This window comes from Salmo salar, chromosome 09 (assembly GCF_965601325.2).
Source record: "Salmo salar chromosome 09, fSalSal1, whole genome shotgun sequence".
In the NCBI taxonomy this organism is placed as follows: Eukaryota; Metazoa; Chordata; class Actinopteri; order Salmoniformes; family Salmonidae; genus Salmo; species Salmo salar.
Window position 1 is genome coordinate 117601238 of NC_138299.1, and position 21027 is coordinate 117622264.

The 21027-nt window shown below is 43.7% G+C and overlaps 1 pseudogene; it reads left to right on the plus strand.

Moving 5' to 3' along the window:
- LOC106612423 (uncharacterized) overlaps positions 1 to 21027 on the plus strand; it is a 69230-nt pseudogene that overhangs the window by 38042 nt on the left and 10161 nt on the right.

Consider the following 21027-nt stretch of genomic DNA (forward strand, 5'->3'; position numbering starts at 1 on the left):
TTGCTCTTACTGTAGTACTGTAGGCCTCTCCTGACCAGTCACGATGTACAACGCCTGAGTGGTGCAACGGTCTAAAACACTGCATAGCAGTGCAAGCTGTGTTGTTATAGATGCTGGTTCAATGCACGGACTGGGAGACCTATGAGATGACTAGGTTTTCCTTTTTTCTTCCACTAAAAACAGAAATAAAACATTCAAAATAACAAACTGGCTTTATTTACAAATTAGTAACAATGTCTCACCCCATGTTCAAGAATGGCATTTTTCGCGCTCATTTTACGTTATTTGAAAACAAAATCATCTCCAAAATATTGAATGGGCATTGCACTAATAATGGCGCTGACTAGGGAAATGTTCCCACTGTTCTGGTCTTAGTGCTAGTCTGCACGTTCAAACTAAAACAATGTAACTAATAATGGCATCTTTATGCTTTCATTAATAAAATAATGATAAAAATACTCTTTCAAAATGCCGATGTTTATTTAGTTATGGATTCATAACAAATTATTATGGGAATAAATATCTCTGAATTACAGAAATATCCTCTAATTCTCTATATCTAATTCTCATATTTTTCAAAATACTGTAGGCCTACTGTAGGCGACATGAGTCTCACTAGTGTTGAGTAATGTGCCGTTAAAAGTGGTGTAGGTCTTATTTATTTGAAGAGCATATTGAAGTTAGAAGCGATAGGATTTGAAGCAAAAGCCTACAACTATTTTAGCACCGTTTCGCGCTGCTCTGAGACAAGCATGGGGACGGCCTTGATAAATCAATCAGATTTTTATTTTCAATTAGTCTCCGTTTGGGTATTGGTTAGACTAGAATAAAAAAATTAGGGTGCAGAAATGTTATGCTCTTAGTGTAACCTTTATTTAACTAGGCAAGTCAGTTAAGAACAAATTCTTGTTTACAAGGACAGCCTACTCCTTCCTCCCCGTCGTGGAATTAAACCCAGGCTCCCGCATGCCCTGCTCGCACGACAAGGGGTTTCTTTAGCTAAATAGCCCAGTACTGTACTGCCGACCGTCACGTTGTACAGCCACTAGCGGTTCTGGGGGGGCCAGGGGGGGCCAGTGCCCCTGTGACAACAATTTTGGACCCCCTTGTGGCCCCCCTAAATGTGGAGTATGAAATCATTTTTACCTAACTAATTTTGCTATCGTTCTTTTTTTACATCCGTTATTATACAGAAAATGCAAATAAATTGTTGAATGATTATGAACATGTTTTTTTGCCTGCTAATGCCTGCAATGCAGTGAAGAAAACGATATGACAACAATAACGTCTAATGTAACTGGCCCCTCTAACAGTTCAACTGGCCCCAGCTAGGCCCCCCCAGTTGAAATGGTCTCGAACCACCACTGTGTACAGCGCCATATTTTCCGATCTATCCTAATGGAAACCCAGAGGGTTTTTCATTTTTCTTGGAATAGAAACACCATAATATTATTCAAATTAATTAAGCAAGTACCAATCAAAAGTTTGGAAACTCCTACTCATTCCAGGATTTTTCTTTATTTTTACTATTTTCTACATTGTAGAATAATAGTGAAGACATCACAACTATGAAATAACACATATGGAATCAGTTAAGAACAAATTCTTATTTAAAAGGACAGCCTACTCCTTCCTCCCTGTCAGGGAATTGAAACCAGGTCTCCCGCGTGCCCACATTCTTAAGTACGGCCATTATTGAAGGTACTTGAGGTCACCGAGAAAGTCTGGACATGGCCTGCTCTCCCTTATGTAAGGAATCAGGCACTTTCCCATGTTTACTACAGTATGTATTGTAGGCTATATTTACTTGTCAGACTGCACGGTAGCCTAATAAACAACTGCAGGTGCCTTATATCTTCAAAATTATTTAAATGCTTTATTATCCAGTACTGTATTTCTTCATCGGCATCTTTATGCTTTCGTTAATAAAATAATGATACAAATAATATAAATATATTTTGTCATGAAACCATAACGAATTACTATGGGAATAAATATCACGGAATTACAGAAATATTGGAACAAAGTTGTCTAACGAAGGCAAACATATTGTTGCTTACTGGAAAATACTCATTCAAACACACATGGTCACGTTGTACAGCGTCATTATGGCTATTAGCAGTGCTATATTTTGGCCTTTATAAATATTATTTTGGCCTTTATTCAGATTGCAATCGCTCACTGTCGTTTTTTGTTTTAACAAAATAATCTCCCAAATATCGTTACATACTGCTCAAAAAAATAAAGGGAACACTTAAACAACACAATGTAACTCCAAGTCAATCACACTTCTGTGAAATCAAACTGTCCACTTAGGAAGCAACAGTGATTGACAATACATTTCACATGCTGTTGTGCAAATGGAATAGACAACAGGTGGAAATTATAGGCAATTAGCAAGACACCCCCATTAAAGGAGTGGTTCTGCAGGTGGTAACCACAGACCACTTCTCAGTTCCTATGCTTCCTGGCTGATGTTTTGGTCACTTTTGAATGCTGGCGGTGCTTTCACTCTAGTGGTAGCATGAGACGGAGTCTACAACCCACACAAGTGGCTCAGGTAGTGCAGCTCATCCAGAATGGCACATCAATGCGAGCTGTGGCAAGAAGGTTTGCTGTGTCTGTCAGTGTAGTGTCCAGAGCATGGAGGTGCTACCAGGAGACAGGCCAGTACATCAGGAGATGTGGAGGAGGCCGTAGGAGGGCAACAACCCAGCAGCAGGACCGCTACCTCCGCCTTTGTGCAAGGAGGAGCAGGAGGAGCACTGCCAGAGCCCTGCAAAATGACCTCCAGCAGGCCACAAATGTGCATGTGTCTGCTCAAACGGTCAGAAACAGACTCCATGAGGGTGGTATGAGGGCCCGACATCCACAGGTGGGGGTTGTGCTTACAGCCCAACACCGTGCAGGACGTTTGGCATTTGCCAGAGAACACCAAGATTGGCAAATTCGCCACTGGCGCCCTGTGCTCTTCACAGATGAAAGCAGGTTCACACTGAGCACATGTGACAGACGTGACAGAGTCTGGAGACGCCGTGGAGAACGTTCTGCTGCCTGCAACATCCTCCAGCATGACAGGTTTGGCGGTGGGTCAGTCATGGTGTGGGGTGGCATTTCTTTGGGGGGCCGCACAGCCCTCCATGTGCTTGCCAGAGGTAGCCTGACTGCCATTAGGTACCGAGATGAGATCCTCAGACCCCTTGTGCTGGTGCGGTTGGCCGTGGGTTCCTCCTAATGCAAGACAATGCTAGACCTCATGTGGCTGGAGTGTGTCAGCAGTTCCTGCAAGAGGAAAGCATTGATGCTATGGACTGGCCCGCCCGTTCCCCAGACCTGAATCCAATTGAGCACATCTGGGACATCATGTCTCGCTCCATCCACCAACGCCACGTTGCACTACAGACTGTCCAGGAGTTGGCGGATGCTTTAGTCCAGGTCTGGGAGGAGATCCCTCAGGAGACCATCCGCCACCTCATCAGGAGCATGCCCAGGCATTGTAGGGAGGTCATACAGGCACGTGGAGGCCACACACACTACTGAGCCTCATTTTGACTTGTTTTAAGGACATTACATCAAAGTTGGATCAGCCTGTAGTGTGGTTTTCCACTTTAATTTTGAGTGTGACTCCAAATCCAGACCTCCATGGGTTGATAAATTGGATTTCCATTGATTATTTTTGTGTGATTTTGTTGTCAGCACATTCAACTATGTAAAGAAAAAAGTATTTAATAAGATTATTTCATTCATTCAGATCTAGGATGTGTTATTTTAGTGTTCCCTTTATTTTTTTGAGCAGTGTATATAGCCTTCCCACTGTGGACGTCTCCTCCAATCCTCTAAATGTAATTATTGGTGGAGAGTCACGTCGTTGAAAAAAATATTTTGGGGTATACTGTAAGCCTACCATAGGCGAAATGAAAATGGGTTACACTACAATTAGGGTGTGGAAATGTTATGCCCCTTAGATATTAATTTAGAATCCTCCAATACTCTTATGCTGTAGCCTACTCCCGAATGCGCAATACTTCCCATTCCATCCTAACGGAAACCCTGAGGGTTTAGTTTTTAGTTTTTCTCGGAATAGAAACACCATAATATTAATCAAATTAATCCCATGTACAATGTTTTTACAAAAAATGTTTTAAATTCTCTAGTAATGCCAATATGGGAGACTATCAAATGCTTCTCAGAGTTACCCTCTGGTGGTCAAACTAGCACTTACTTGTGTTGGATTCGACATTTTGAACATTGAGATATTAAAGACATGATAGATCAGACCCATACTATATTAAGGAGTGAGATCTGTAGAAAGACAGAGTGGCTGTGGAATGTGCTGGGTGGACGGGAGGAGCTCAAAGGATTGTTATAGGGTAGGCAGATGGACATCTGTGGACTAGAAGAAGGAGGGGTTGAGGTTTGGAGGTGAGGTCAGATCCCCTTAAGGGAGTAATAAGGGTTTAGTATCTTGTTACCCTCTTCCTGTAGAACCTTAAGATGTAAGGATTGGAGAGAAGGAGGAGTGTCTTAAGTGGGATGTATATAACTGTGATGGTGAGAAATGTTTTACTGTCTGAATACAGCTGTGTCGACCCTTTGGGAAGAATTAAACTTGGTTAAGCTTCTCTAGTGTCCGTGAGTTATTTACTCTGAAAAATAAGAACATAACACTTGCATTAACGTAAAAAATGGCTGACAATTAAATAACCTGCCATAGAATTCTGCAGAAGCCCGCGAGGTGTGCTGCAGTATGACACAACTTTTAAAGGAGGAACCACTGTACCTATGTAACTACACAGTAATAGCTGTAGCAACAATATTTTATTAACATGCAGTTGCATTACAGCTGCTTTGTAATTATAGGTTTCATGTTTGTTCTAATCTGTTTTCAGATTAGCGGTAATTTCCAATGATATTTGTGGCACTGGCAACTCCACGGCCGAGATGAACTTGAACCTGGAGCACGGTGTTCTGCCCGGAGACTTTGTCCCAGCTCTGGGGATCATCCATGTGGTCATCAACCTGAAAACCAACAACAGTCAGGTGAACCTGGAGCTAAAGTCCTGCTGTCTCTCGCCGACTGTTCAGCTTGATGAATTCAACACAACCTGTTGTGTGTTTTCCAGGTAGGTGTTCAAATTGGTTTTATTTCATACATGGGGTATCTCCAACAGCCCTACTAACTACAGCTCCAAAATGGGACTAAACTGTCAATGTTGGCAAATGAGCCAATCAAGTAAATACTGTTATGTGCTTCCTCTGTCCTGGAATCAAATCAATCCCGCTTGATCCAGGTTGTCAGGCATGTGTTGAAAGTTGGAATATTTTTTTTCACCGTATATAGAATGCCCCTCCCTGGGCTTGCTTGCTGATGGTCTTACCACAATGAGGCATCGTTTCTGGGATGGTTGACAAGTTAAATACTTAGACAGCACATAAAGAAAAAAAGCACAACCCCTAATACAGTATCTTCAAACAATATTTTTGCAGGAATCTCCTTGCGAATGATTTTGCCGAAGATTGTATCTCCGCCGGCCTGGGCAACCTGAGCTTTCTGTATCCTAATACAGTCGACTACCACTGCTGCCTATATCTGAACAGGGAATATCTATTTAAAGGGAAAAGTGTTGACAAGGAAGAGTGAACTCGTGCTGAAAATGCTTCTATCGAACATGACTTGTCTTATTAAGATTATATCGCATAAACACATCCTCATAACAGTCTTAGGAGAGGGGGAATTCATTGTAGACTCATCTTCAAATGGCAAGGCCTCCACGATCAATATGAACAGAAAGTCAATGATAACCACCAAATCCATTGTGCCTCTCTTCTTTACTTTGTGTTGACTTGCTGTTGTCGGAAACATTTGTGACCCTTGCTATTTGAATTACACTAACTATCTAATTTAGTTCAAAACAAAGTTCAGTGTTGTTCCTATCACATGTCCTGTGAATGTTTTTGCTACTGCTACTGCCAACCGATACTCAATTCCCCTCTCAGTCCCACAGTTGTTTAATGCAGGCAAACTTAAATCTGTTTTACCTCAATTCTACCAGCATGTCACATGTGCAACCAGAGGGAAAAAAACTCTAGACCACCTTTACTCTACACACAGAGACGCATACAAAGCTCTCCCTCGCCCTCCATTTGGAAAATCTGACCATAATTATATCCTCCTGATTCCTAAAGCAGGAAGTACCAGTGACTTGCTTAATACGGAAGTGGTCAGATGACACTGATGCTACACTACAGGACTGTTTTTCTAGCACAGACTGGAATATGTTCCGTGATTCCTCCAATGACATTGAGGAGTATACCAGCTCAGTCAGCGGCTTCATCAATAACTGCATCGACAACGTCATCCCCACAGTGACCGTACGTACATATCCCAACCAGAAGCGATGGATTAAAGGCAACATCTGCACCGAGCTAAAGGCTAGAGCTGCCGCTTTCAAGGAGCGAGACACTAACCTGGACACTTATGAGAGATCCCGCTATGCCCTCAGACGAACCATCAAACAGGCAAAGCATCAATACAGGACAAAGATTGAATCGTACTACACCGGCTCTGACGTTTGTCGGATGTGGCAGGTGTAGTGTGCATGAGAGCACCATCAGTTCCGGACAACTGTGTGATCACACTCCGTAGCCAATGTGTGTAAGACCTTTAAACTAGTCAAGGTGCCAGAAGGACTACCAGGGCATATACTCAGGGCATGAGCGAACCAACTGGCAAGTGTATTCACTGACATTTTCAACTTCTCCCTGACCGAGTCTGTAATACCTACATGTTTCGAGCAGACCACCATTGTCCCTGTGTCCAAGAATGCGAAGGTAACCTTCCTAAATGGCTACCGCCCGTAGCACTCACGTCCGTAGCCATGACATGCTTTGAAAGGCTGGTCATGGCTCACATCAACAGCATCATCCTGGATACCCTAGACCCACTCCAATTCGCATACCACCCTAACAGATCCACAGATGATGCAATCTCAATGGCACTCCACACTGCCCTTTCTCACCTGGACAAAAGGAACACCAATGTGAGAATGCTACAGCTCAGCGTTCAACACCATAGTGTCCACAAAGCTCATTACTAAGCTAAGGACCCTAGGACGAAACACCTCCGTCTGCAACTGGATCCTGGACTTTCTGACGGGCCACCCCCAGGTGATAAGGGTAGGAAACAACACATCTGCCACACTGATCCTCAACACTGGGACCCCTCAGGGGTGCGTGCTTAGTTCCCTTCTGTACTCCTTGTTCACCCATGACAGCATGGCCAAGTACGACTCCACCACCATCATTAAGTTTACTGACGACACAACAGTGGTAGGCTTGATCACCGTCAACGATGAGACAGCCTATAGGGAGGAGGTCAGAGATCTGGCAGTGTGGTCTCTGACCGAACAGGCCTCCGTTATAGAGGGTAGTGCATACTGCCCAATACATCACTGGGGCCAAGCTTCCTGCCATCCAGGACCTATATACTAGGCGGCAGAGGTGGGACCAAGTCATTGTTTTACAAGTCACAAGTAAGTCTCACGTCTTAGCACTCAAGTCCCAAGTCAAGTCCCAAGTCCTAAACTTTGACTTTTGAGCCCTAAACAAGTCATAATGTGCTCTTCACCAAATGTAAAACCATTTCATATTTTTAACAGGAGTAATAGTATATTACATTTACGCAAATCATGAATGCTTTTAAAAATATCTATATATTTATTACTTTCCAAATAAACATTCTATTTCCATGGAAATACATGGTTAGCCATGAGAAAGAACCCCCCCCCCCAATAGTGATCGACTATCAAGGATTGCTATGGGGCTCTATCGGGCGATGTAGGCTTGTCGGGCGATGTAGGCTTGTACACAATCGCCCACACACACACACACACACACACACACACACACACACACACACACACACACACACACACACACACACACACACACACACACACACACACACACACACACACACACACTCTCTCTCTGTGTGGTTACAGTTGGCTAACGTATGTCAATGGTTTTAAGAACAGCAGTAACATCAGGCAGTATTTAGGCTACCAACTTCCTAGCCAGTTGTAGTTCAATCTTGAGTGCAATGATCACCTTCCTGCACTGACTGACTGTGTGGAGGCTCATTGATTTAACTTTACGTTAGCCTACATGCTTGTTGCGCCTCCGTATGTAATTTTCTTCCGAATGTTATGCAAGTTGCAACCCGTTTTTTGTTAATACAGCGTCATCTTTATATGCGAAAATAATAATTTGGGGTATCATCTTTCCAAGGGCTCCATCTGAATTCACTCATCGACGTTCCTCTGCACTGCCACGCACAACTTTTTCTCAGCTGGCACAATTTGATTGACTGCTGTCCGATTCAAACTGTAATCCGTTAAATGAAGAGTTGATGCACTGCACACTTTTTTTAATAGCATCATATTTAATATTTGGTCTTGGGGAGGGTATCAAGTCAGGTCGAGTCAAAAGGCTTAAGTCTAAGTCAAGTCACGAGTCATTGGTGTTAAAGTCAAAGTCGAGTTGCAAGTCATCATATTTGTGACTCGAATCTGACTCAAGTCCAAGTCATGTGACTCAAGTCCACACCTCTGCTAGAGGGTGTCAGAGAAAAGCCCAAAAGATTGTCAAAGACTCCAGTCACCCAAGTCATAGACTGTTCTCTCTGCTACCGCACAGCATGTGTTACCGAAGCGCCAAGTCTAGGTCCAAAAGGATCCTTAACAGCTTCTACCTTCAAGCTATAAGAGTGCTGAACAATTAATCAAATGGCCACCTGGACTATTTATATTGCCCCCCCCCCCCTTAGTTTTTATTTTATTTTTTACTTCAGTTTATTTTGTCAATATTTTCTTAACTCTATTTCTTAAACTGCTTTGTTGGTTAATTAAGGGCTTGTAAGTAAGCATTTCACGGTCAGCACATGTGACAAATACAATTGTATTATATTTGATTTGTTGTGGTAACTTCCAGGTTACCGCTGGACCCGCAGGGAATCAGGCTGTTACCCAGAATCCTTTCAAAATGTGCCAGCTTCACCATCAGCCTCTTCCAGATGCCTTCAATTTGAAAATAGGCCTATGTGCTGTTTGGGGTATATAGCCTTACATGTAGCCTTCAAGCTGAAACCTCACTATTGAAAGATTAAATGTGTTGTATAAAATTATTTCCCTCCAGTGACTTTGATATCAAACAACAACAACTGAGGCAACATGTTTGGAGGCATATTAATAACAGAGGAATGATGTACAATACACTATGTACCTGTAAAGAGACCCAGAAGCATCCTGATTACCGGTTATCTCCTCCAACTCATCATTTTCCATATACACAAGCCGTGTATTTCTCTTTTCTAACTGCAGCAGTGTCTTCAGCACAAAGATCTCTACTCCGAGAAGGGTCCAAAGGCTATCTCCACCAATCTGAGGAACCGCATATCCTTTGGTCCCATGTTGAAAGGAGAAGAGAATTCTTCTCTCCCAGGGGAGATGGGTAATTATTAGCGTGACTAAATAACAAATTGTGATCAATCTTTGATAATACGCTCAAAAGATCCTTATCAGAGAGGAAATTAGTGCCTGATGTATGTAGACTGTATATGCATCCAAAATGGCACCCTATTCCCTATGGGCAAAAGTTGTGCATTATATAGGGAATAGAGTGCCATTTGGGAGGTCTTGTGTTGCTGTTTGAATTTGAGATACAACAGCTGAGATGGAGATTAGGCTTGTCATACTGGGGATGGTGGTGGCGTGTTCGCTGGAGACGGGAACACTGCTGCTTCTTTGGATGGCCTATAGACGGCGGTGGGCCGATTGGATGGTTTACCCAGTCCAGAGCGTGCTACAGCTGGCTGCATAGAGGAGACCTGATCCTACCATGACGAAGTAGGAGACAATGGTCAATCACGTCAGCCTGCAGACCAGACCCTGACCAGAATCAATCCAATTCACTCCTCTTATACGTGACACCCGGGCACAGTTTCTGGAGTTCGATTTATCACTCCCTTCACCGATGCAGTGAATGTCTTAACTTTACACTGTGGTAATATGACACAGACACACGTGTACAGAATAGATTACCTGATGGTTCATTATCATTTTTGTTGTTGTTGCATGACAACAACTGTTAATTCACCAAACCACTGTGCACAATGATTCAAGATGAATTGATGATAAAGAATGTTTTATGATCATTTGAATTTAAACATAATGTGCATATTGTAAACACCATATTATTGTTGCTAGTCTCTTTTACTAAGTCCTCTAAACCTGCGACTGTACAAGTTTGTATAATAGCAAATCTTGAAATTTGTTTGGTAAAAAGTTGATTATCCTCTCAATGATTCTCAATCATCATCTCAAGCATGACCCATATCATCATACTAATTCTGACCAATTGCTTATAACAACTGTACAGATCACTGGCTACTCTAACTAAGACACAAATGACACCGATGATTCATTAACATCTCTGTCTGCACTACTTCATCATGCATCATTTTACCTAAAATGCTACAACAATTTGTTCCTGATTTGCCACAAGGTCAACAGATTTAACAACTTCCACAATACAGGATGACTGGTCATTTCATACACATGAATTAATGACTGCTAATTAATATCCTTGTATGCAAAGCTCATATACAGTGTTTACTGTAGCATTGCCAACAGAACAGAATATACGTTTTGGTACATAATTCATTCCTTAATTGTGTTTGGGAATCTAAGAGTTGTCCCTGTGAATTGAACATATTTTGGTGAAAACAAACTACTATATCTCAACAGCTGCGTCCTGAAGCTTATGTGACATGTGTATGTGCCCATGAGCTCCGGAGTCGAGATGTAGTCGTCAGAAGTTTACATACACTTAGGTTCGAGTCATTAAAACTCATTTTTCAACCACTCCACAAATTTCTTGTTAACAAACTATAGTTTTAGCAAGTCGGTTAGGACATCTACTTTGTCCATGACTGTCACATCCTGACCAGTAAAAGGGGTTGTTTGTTATTATAGTTTGGTCAGGGCGTGGCAGGGGGTGTTTGTTTAGGGTGTTTCGGAGTGTTTTGGTTTATGTTTTATGTTAGTGTATTTCTATGTTCGTTCTATTTGTTCTATTTCTATGCGTAGTTTATCGGGTTGGCCTTCAGTTGGAGGCAGCTGTTCCTCGTTGCCTCTAATTGAAGGTCCTATTTAATAGAGGTGTTTTTGTCATGGGATTTGTGGGTAGTTGTTTCTCTGTATAGTCATTTTGTCCTTACAAGACTGTTTTTTCGTCGTTGTTTTGTTTAAGTGTTTTGTATCACGTTTCTTTATAAATAAAGAAGAAGATGAGCACTTACATTCCCGCTGCGCCTTGGTCCCATCTTTATGACGATCGTGACAGAACTACCCACCAACAACGGACCAAACAGCGGAGGAAGGAGCAGGAGAGGTATCTGGAATCATGGACATGGGAGGAGATTTTGGACGGGGCAGGACCATGGCACCAGGCTGGGGAATACCGACGCCCTAAGGAGGAGCTGGAGGCAGCCAAGGCGGAGCAGTGCCGTTACGAGGCATTATACGCGCCGATTGGCAAACCCGAGAGGCACCCCCAAGAAATGTTTGGGGGGGGGGCACACGGGGAGTGTGGCTAGGTCAGGCAATAGACCTGAGCCAACTCCCGTGTTTATTATGGGGAGCGTTTGGCGGGGAGAAGAGCACCGGTCTTTTCGGAAGTGCGCACGATCTCGCCCATGCGCACGCACAGTCCGGTGCGAGCGATACCAGCCCCCCGTAAGTGCCGTGCTAGAGTGGGCATCCAGCCAGGTAGGAGTATGCCTGCGCAGCGCATCTGGCCACCAGTGCGTCTCCTAGGCCCAGGCTACCCTACGCCTGCTCTATGCATGGCAGCCATCAGGCCTTTGCACAGCCCAGTGCGACCTGTGCCAGCACTCCGCCCGTGCAGGGCTACTGTGATTACCCAGCCAGGATGGGTGGTGCAGGCTGTGCGCTCCAGACCTCCAGTGCTTGTTCATGGCCCGGTGTATCCAGTTCCTGCTCCTCGCACTAGCCCTGAGGTGCGTGTCTCTAGTCTGGCGCCTCCAAAGCCAGCACCACGCACCAGGCCTCCAGTTCGTCCTGTTCTTGCTCCTCGCACTAGCCTTGGGGTGCGTGTCTCCAGTCTGGTACCTCCAAAACCAGCACCACGCACTAGGCTTCCAGTGCGTCAGCCCAGTCCAGTATGTCCTGTTCCTGCTCCTCGCACTAGCCTTGGGGTGCGTGTCTCCAGTCTGGTACCTCCAGTACCAGCCCCATGCACTAGGCTTCCAGTGCGCAGACCCCGTCCAGAGCTTCCGACGACAGTACCCCGTCCAGAGCTTCCGACGACAGTGCCCCATCTAGAGCTTCCAGCGACAGTTTCCCGTCCAGTGCTTCCGGCGATGGCCCACAGTCCGGAGCCAGCAGAGACGGCCCACAGTCCGGAGCCTGCAGAGACGGCCCACAGTCCTGAGCCTGCAGAGACGGCCCACAGTCCGGAGCCTGCAGAGACGGCCCACAGTCCGGAGCCTGCAGAGACGGCCCACAGTCCGGAGCCTGCAGAGACGGCCCACAGTCCGGAGCCTGCAGACACGGCCCACAGTCCGGAGCCTGCAGACACGGCCCACAGTCCGGAGCCTGCAGAGACGGCCTACAGTCCGGAACCGGCGCAGCCAGAGTTGCCCTACAATCCGGAACCGGTGCAGCCAGAGTTGCCCTCCAGTGCGGAGCACCCAGAGTCACCCTCCAGTCCGAGGTCCCCAGTGACACGCATCAGCCCGAGGTCTCCAGCGACGCGCATCAGCCCGAGGTCTCCAGCGACGCGCATCAGCCCGAGGTCTGCAGCGACGCGCATCAGCCCGAGGTCTCAAGCAACACGCCTTAGCCCTGAGTCTTCAGCGGGTGTGGACAGGTTAGGTTGGGGACTAAGGCCGGGGCCTGAGCCACCTCCGTAGTTGGTGGATTGGGGAGGGGAGGGTGTAGCACGGGAGCCGTCGGTGATGGTAGCCACCCTCCCGTCCCTCTCTTTAGTTTGGGATTATTTTTTGTTTGTTTTTGGGGTTATTGTATTACCTAGTGAGTCTGCCTGCAGTCCGGAACCGAGTGAGTCTGCCTGCAGTCCGGAACCGAGTGAGTCTGCCTGCAGTCCGGAAGCGAGTGAGTCTGCCTACAGTCCGGAACCGAGTGAGTCGGCCTTCAGTCTGGAGCTTCCAGAGTCGGCCTACAGTCCGGAGCCCCCAGAGACATTATACAGCCCTGAGCATTATGCAGGGGTGGACAGGTTGGGTGGGGGTAGTAGACCGGAACCTGAGCCACCTCCAGTATAGGTGGGTTGGGGAGGGGGGGGGGGGGGGGGGGGGGGTTGCACGAGTGCTGTCGGTGACGGCAGCCACCCTCCCTTTCGTTTAGGGGGATTCTTTTTGTGTTGGGGGGTATTTGTTTATTTATGTGAGGTGCATCCAGGGTCTGCACCTTTGGGGGGGGGGGGGGTACTGTCACGTCCTGACCAGTAATAGGGGTTATTTGTTATTGTAGTTTGGTCAGGACGTGGCAGAGGGTATTTGTTTTATGTGGTTCGGGGTGGTGGTTTGTTTAGATGGGTGTTTGATTGATTATTTCTGGGTTTTGGGTTATGTTCTATGTTTTTTGTATTTCTATGTTCTCTCTAGTTTAGTATTTCTATGTCTAGGTAATTGGGTGTTGGACTCTCAATTGGAGGCAGGTGTTTTTAGTTGTCTCTGATTGAGGGTCCTATATATAGGTATGTGTTTGTATTAGTGTTTTGTGGGAGATTGTTTCTGTGTATAGCTTCAAGCCTTACAGGACTGTTATTCGTCGTTGTTTCTTTTTGTGTACGTGTTTATTTTTGGTTCACCTTCTTTGCCAACTAAATAAAAAAGAAGATGAGTGCACATTTCCCCGCTGCATCTCGGTCCGCTTTATCCGACGACAACCGTTACACTCTGTCAGGAGGAATGGGCCAAAATTCACCCAACTTATTGTTGGAAGCTTGTGGAAGGCTACCCGAAACGTTTGACCCAAATTAAACAATTTAAAGGCAATGCTACCAAATACTAATTGGGTGTATGTAAACTTCTGTCTCACTGGGAATGTGATGAAAGAAATAAAAGCCTAAATAAATAATTCTCTCTACTATTATTCTGACATTTCACGTTCTTAAAATAAAGTGGTGATCCTAACTGACCTAAAACAGAGAATTTTTACTTGGATTAAATGTCAGGAATTGTGAAAAACTGAGTTTAAATGTATTTGGCTAAGGTGTATGTAAACTTCCGACTTCAACTGTAGCTAACAATAACTAGCTAGCGTTGTTAGCGGAGCTATTTTATAAGAAAACGGCTGAGATGACTCAATCCCTTTACCTAGCTAATAAGCCCTCCTCGGCGACAATGTTATTGGGTTGCTGGAATATTAGATATGTATTTTAAATTTAAGATAACTGTCATTGAACTTGGTGGTTACTACTGATTCTACATCCGAGGCGAGAGAAATTGTCCACCTTTGTTTGGTAAGGGCTCGGAGTGATGTCATACACCCAAGAGCGTTCACCCGATCACCCAAAGGATAATAACGACTTCGTCTCCGGCTATCCTATGAAAGGAAATTGCGCGTACTGTAGTTGCCAATTTGAGCTAAATGTGTGTCTCGAGTAACCTGGGGAATGGATATAAGGCTTCATAGTTTGTGGCATATTGGCAAAATGTACTAAAAGACATATAGGAGTTTTGCGTTTGGAAATTTATTACCTACCAATAGACAAAAAAGGCCCGGAAGTAGCAATTCATATCTCACAGAAAAGCAATTTGTTTTCTCATGGAGTTGTTTAATAATAGGCCTATCACTCTTCATTGTTTTGTCTATTAATAAAGATAGATCACATTGTATCAGTCTCTCATGCATACACCCCTTTCAAATTAACAGCTCAGCCTGTCTGCCATGATCTATAGCGTCCCGATGTTGAGAGAGAGTATTGAGCCAGAATTACGTAAAGCATCACTCTGATGTGTTTACTCCCTCCCTGGACAGCAGGCAAACATCGCCTTTAAGATAACTCCATATGTAAATCACAGATCACACACACAGCACATGCACACACACGCACACGCAGGGAGATCAGCGCAGACAGCCCGGAGGGAGAAGAGGCTGAGCAGATTTAGGAGGCAAGGGGAAATTGTGTTGAAGAGGATTTGTTAATAAAAAAAATCCTTGTAGTTGAAAGGGTGAACAAACCGTGCGCAGCTGGAAGCAAAAAATGAGAATAGTCTCAGAATCCCAACCTCCAGGCATTATGAGACACATGGGCCCAAGTCCAAATTAATCAATGAGCCGTTAATACGAAAGCTCCTGAAAACTGCACTGCAGGGAAGGAGACAGATGCAAAAAAAGAGACGTAAGGGAAGCTGAGAAGAATTTGAGTGGCAGAGATTTGGAATGCTCTTTCAGTAGATCTGAAATATCCTGAAGCTGAACTAATTATAATTTTGTTTTGTTAACAACGTGCGAATAAAAAGCACAGTGGGTCATGCTGTACAGGCCCACAATGTACAGTATAGGCCTCTAAGCAAACCTCTCCCTCTTACAGTACCAGTCAAACGTTTGGACACACCTACTCATTCAAGGGTTTTTCTTTATTCTACATTGTAGAATAATAGTGAAGACATCAAAACTATGAAATAACACATATGGAATCATGTAGTAACCAAAAAAGTGTTAAACAAATAAAAATATATTTTGGAATTTCTTTCCTTCTTAGTGCATTTGAGCCAGTCAGTATACAGAAGATAGCCCTATTGGTAAAAGACCAAATCCATATTATGGCAAGAACAGCTCAAATAAGCAAAGAGAAATTACAGTCCATCATTATTTTAAGACCCGAATGTCAGTCAATCCAGAAAATGTGAAGAACTTTGAAAGTTTCTTCAAGTGCAGTTGCAGAACTATCAAGTGCTATGATGAAACTGGCTCTCATGAGGACCGCCACAAGAAAGGAAGACCCAGAGTTACCTCTGCTGCAGAGGATACTTTCATTAGAGTTAACTGCACCTCAGATTGCAGCCCAAATAAATGCTTCACAGAGTTCAAGTAACAGACACATCTCAACATCAACTGTTCAGAGGAGACTGCATGAATCAGGCCTTCATGGTCGAATTCTGCAAATAAACCACTACTAAATGACACCAATAAGAAGAAGAGACTTGCTTGGGCCAAGAAACACGAGCAATGGGCATTAGACAGGTTGATATCTGTCCTTTGGTCTGATGAGTCCAAATTTTAGATTTTTAGTTCCAACCCCTGTGTATTTGTAAGGTGCAGAGTAGGTGAACAGATGATTTCTGCATGTGTGGTTTCCACCGTGAAGCACAGAGGAGGAGGTGTGATGGCGTGGGGTTGCTTTGCTGGTGACACTGTCTGTGATTTATTTAGATTTCAAGGCACACTTAACCAGCATGGCTACCACATTATTCTGCAGTAATATGCCATCCCCTCTGGTTCGCGCTAAGTGGGACAATTACTTGCTTTTCAACAGAACAATAACCCCAAAAACAACATTAGGCTCGATATGGGCTATTTGACCAAGAAGGAGAGTGATGGAGTGCTGCATCAGATGACCTGGCCTCCACAATCACCCGACCTCAACCCAATTGAGAAGTTTTGGGATGAGTTGGACCGCAGAGTCAAGGAAAAGCAGCCAACACGTGCCCAGCATATGTGGGAACTCCTTCAAGACTGTTGTAAAAGCATTCCTCATGAAGCTGGTTGAGAGAATGCCAAGAGTGTGCAAAGCTGTCATCAAGGCAAAGGGTGGCTACTTTGAAGAATCTCAAATCTAAAATATATTTTCATTTGTTTAACACTTTTTTGGTTACTACATGATTCCATATGTGTTATTTCATAGTTTTGATGTAGAAAATAGTAAAAATAAAGAAAATGCCTTGAATGAGTAGGTGTGTCCATGAAAGATTCAATGTTACGTTTCTAAATTGTTCACGAAGGCCCACTCTGTCTCAGACAAACATACCTTGTAAAAGGTTTACTAGAGTGTAAGTATGACATAAATCTGCAAGCCATAGGCAGAACAACAGGATAACTCTAGGAGGATATCTTTATTTTCTAATCTTCCTGAATTGACTTCACATGCACCCGGGCTGCTCATAAATTACCTAACTTTACACCTTTCCTGAATGATAGGCTACCACTACACTAATGGAGCGGAAAAGTGAGGACAGCATGTTCGTGCCAAATGTCACTCTTTTCCCTATTTAGTACAATACTTTTAAACAAAGCCCTATGGGCATCCCCTATTAACCCCTGGTCAAAAGTTGTGCTCTAATCTAGGGAATAGGATGCCATTTGTGACGCACACAGATATTTAGAATAAGTATCAGCCAAGGAGGCATTGTTATGATAGGAGACTGGCGCTGGTGCAATCCTCCTGCAACAGCCACTGCTGCATCACCCGAGAGTCTGAATCTGCAAAGCACAATGCTAATTGATTTGCCCAGCACTGTATCTGATGTCGTCTAATTAGTTACAAGGCGTGTGCATACGGCTTGCTTGGGGACTTTTCTTTTGACTCTGAGTGCAGTTCCTCTGAGCACAGAAAAGGCAAGTGTCATACAAATGAAAGGCTTCTCTCTAGGAGGATTCCAGATGGGAGAAGTTATACAATGAGACATTTTGTTTTTCATTGTGCGTTCGAGGCCCTTGCTATCAAGGACGACTATGCATGTTAAGTCTGAAGAGAACTTAGAAGATAATATGAGATAAGCTTTGCGGGGTCTAAAAATATTATAATGAGCATATACTGTACAGTCGTGGCCAAATGTTTTGAGAATGACACAAATATTAATTTCCGCAAAGTTTTCTGCTTCAGTGTCTTTAGATATTTTTGTCAGATGTTACTATGGAATACTGAAGTATAATTACACGCATTTCATAAGTGTCAAAGGCTTTTATTGACAATTACATGAAGTTGATGCAAAGAGTCAATATTTGCAGTGTTGACCCTTCTTTTTCAAGACCTCTGCAATCCGCCCTGGCATGCTGTCAATTAACTTCTGGGCCACATCCTGACTAATGGCAGCCCATTCTTGCATAATCAATGCTTGGAGTTTGTCAGAATTTGTGGGATTTTGTTTGTCCACCAGCCTCTTGAGGATTGACCACAAGTTCTCAATGGGATTAAGGTCTGGGGAGTTTCCTGGCCATGGACCCAAAATATCGATGTTTTGTTCCCCGAGCCACTTAGTTATCACTTTTGCCTTATGGCAAGGTGCTCCATCATGCTGGAAAAGACATTGTTCATCACCAAACTGTTCCTGGATGGTTGGGAGAGGTTGCTCTCGGAGGATATGTTGGTACCATTCTTTATTCATGGCTGTGTTCTTAGGCAAAATTGTGAGTGAGCCCACTCCCTTGGCTGAGAAGCAACCCCACACATGAATGGTCTCAGGATGCTTTACTGTTGGCATGATACAGGACTGATGGTAGAGCTCACCTCCGGACAAGCTTTTTTCCAGATGCCCCAAACAATTGGAAAGGGGATTCATCAGAGAAAATGACTTTACCCCAGTCCTCAGCAGTCCAATCCCTGTACCTTTTTCAGAATATCAGTCTGTCCCTGATATGTTTTTCCTGGAGAGAAGTGGCTTCTTTGCTGCCCTTCTTGACACCAGGCCATCCTCCAAAAGCCTTCGCCTCACTGTGCGTGCAGATGCACTCACACCTGCCTGCTGCCATTCCTGAGCAAGCTCTGTACTGGTGGTGCCCCGATCCCGCAGCTGAATCAACTTTATGACGGCACGTGTTTCCTTGCAGGTAACCATGGTTGACAGAGGAAGAACAATGATTCCAAGCACCACCCTCCTTTTGAAACTTCCAGTCTGTTATTCGAACTCAATCAGCATGACAGAGTGATCTCCAGCCTTGTCCTCATCAACACTCACACCTGTGTTAACGAGAGAATCACTGACATGATGTCAGCCTGTCTTTTTGTGGCAGGGCTGAAATTCAGTGGAAATGTTTTTGGGGGATTCAGTTCATTTGCATGGCAAAGAGGGACTTTGCAATTAATTGCAATTCATCTGATCACTCTTCATAACAGTCTGGAGTATATGCAAATTGCCATCATACAAACTGAGGCAGCAGACTTTGTGAAAATTAATATTTGTGTCATTCTCAAAACTTTTAGCCATTACTGTATGTGCTCTTTAACAGGCTTTTGAAAGTCGTTTTCAGTTGGTAAAAGAAGCTGACTCTTCAGCAAGTAGTTTTAATGTGACAGTACAGTAATCTAAGTTTGATCAAATGTTTTCAGACTTCTTCTGATGACATACTTTAACGTCCGAGGCCATCTATTTTGTAAATCCAGCTATATGAAACAATCCAAAATTAGTTTGGATTGATGATCTTTTCCATAGCTGTATCTACACGACCGATGGAGTAGGATGTGAATTCATCTTTACATTGTACCACTTTTCAGGTGAAAACAGGTCATTTTGGAGTGTAATGTTCCTTTAATGATAAAAAAGAACATTAAAGATGAAGCCATTTCCATAATCATAAAGTAGAGTACTGCTGGCAATCAAGTGTCAAGTGAGGTACATTTTTTCATCTGAGCACACAATTTCCCATAATGATCTCCCTAAGATCAATGTCAGCTCCCCTGCGAAATCGAATTAGCACAATAAAAAAATCACCATAAAAATCTGTCAATTTAAGATAGAGATACTGTATCTGTTTTTTTTTTGCATTGGATGTGTCTCAATCCACCACATCCGCCTATGTAGTAACACTCCGAACGGTTTGGCCTACAAACTATTATGACACATCTATGGAAAGGTGAGACTTGTACATGTCGGTTTTGCTCTAGGACGCCAACAGGCCTCACAAGACTCGTCTGAAGGTCCCCGGTACCAGTCACAAAAAAGTGGATGTCTATATGGAGACTGCTTAGTGACAAAAATAAAGGATTAAATACAGTGCATACGGAAAGTATTCAGACCCCTTCCCTTGTTCCACATTCTGTTACGTTACAGACTTATTCTAAAATTGATTAAATCATGTTATTCCCTCATCAATCTACACACAATATCCCATAATGACAAAGCAAAACAGGGTTTTAGATTTTTTTTAGAAACACACCTGCCTTTATAAGGTCACACAGTTGACAGTGCATGTCAGAGCAAAACACCAAGCCATGAGTTCGAAGGAATTGTCCGTAGAGTTCCGAGACAGGATTGTTTTTTATTTATTTTATTTCACCTTTATTTAACCAGGTAGGCAAATTGAGGACAAGTTCTCATTTACAATTGCGACCTGGCCAAGATAAAGCAAAGCAGTTCGACAACATTCAACAACACAGAGTTACACATGGAGTAAAACAAATATACAGTCAATAATACAGTAGAAAAATAAGTCTATGTATGATGTGAGCAAATGAGGTGAGATAAGGAAGGTAAAGGAAAAAAGGCCATGGTGGCAAAGTAAATACAATAACACTATACAATAAAACACTGGAATGGTAGATTTGTAGTAGAAGAAAGTGCAAAGTAGAAATAATGGGGTGCAAAGGAGCAAAATAAATAAATAAATAAATACAGTAGGGGAAGAGGGAGTTGTTTGGGCTAAATTATAGATGGGCTATGTACAGGTGCAGTGATCTGTGAGCTGCTCTGACAGCTGGTGCTTAAAGCTAGTGAGGGAGATAAGTGTTTCCAGTTTCAGAGATTTTTGTAGTTCGTTCCAGTCATTGGCAGCAGAGAACTGGAAGGAGAGACGGCCAAAGGAGGAATTGGCTTTGGGGGTGACCAGAGAGATATACCTGCTGGAGATATACCTGCTGATTGATTGATACTCGGATGTCAAATACTGTCAAATACTCATGCATTAAAGCTCATCATAGCACTTGAGTGAGTATATACACTACAGCATTTCAGGTATCAGAGCTACCTGATTTATCAGGTTT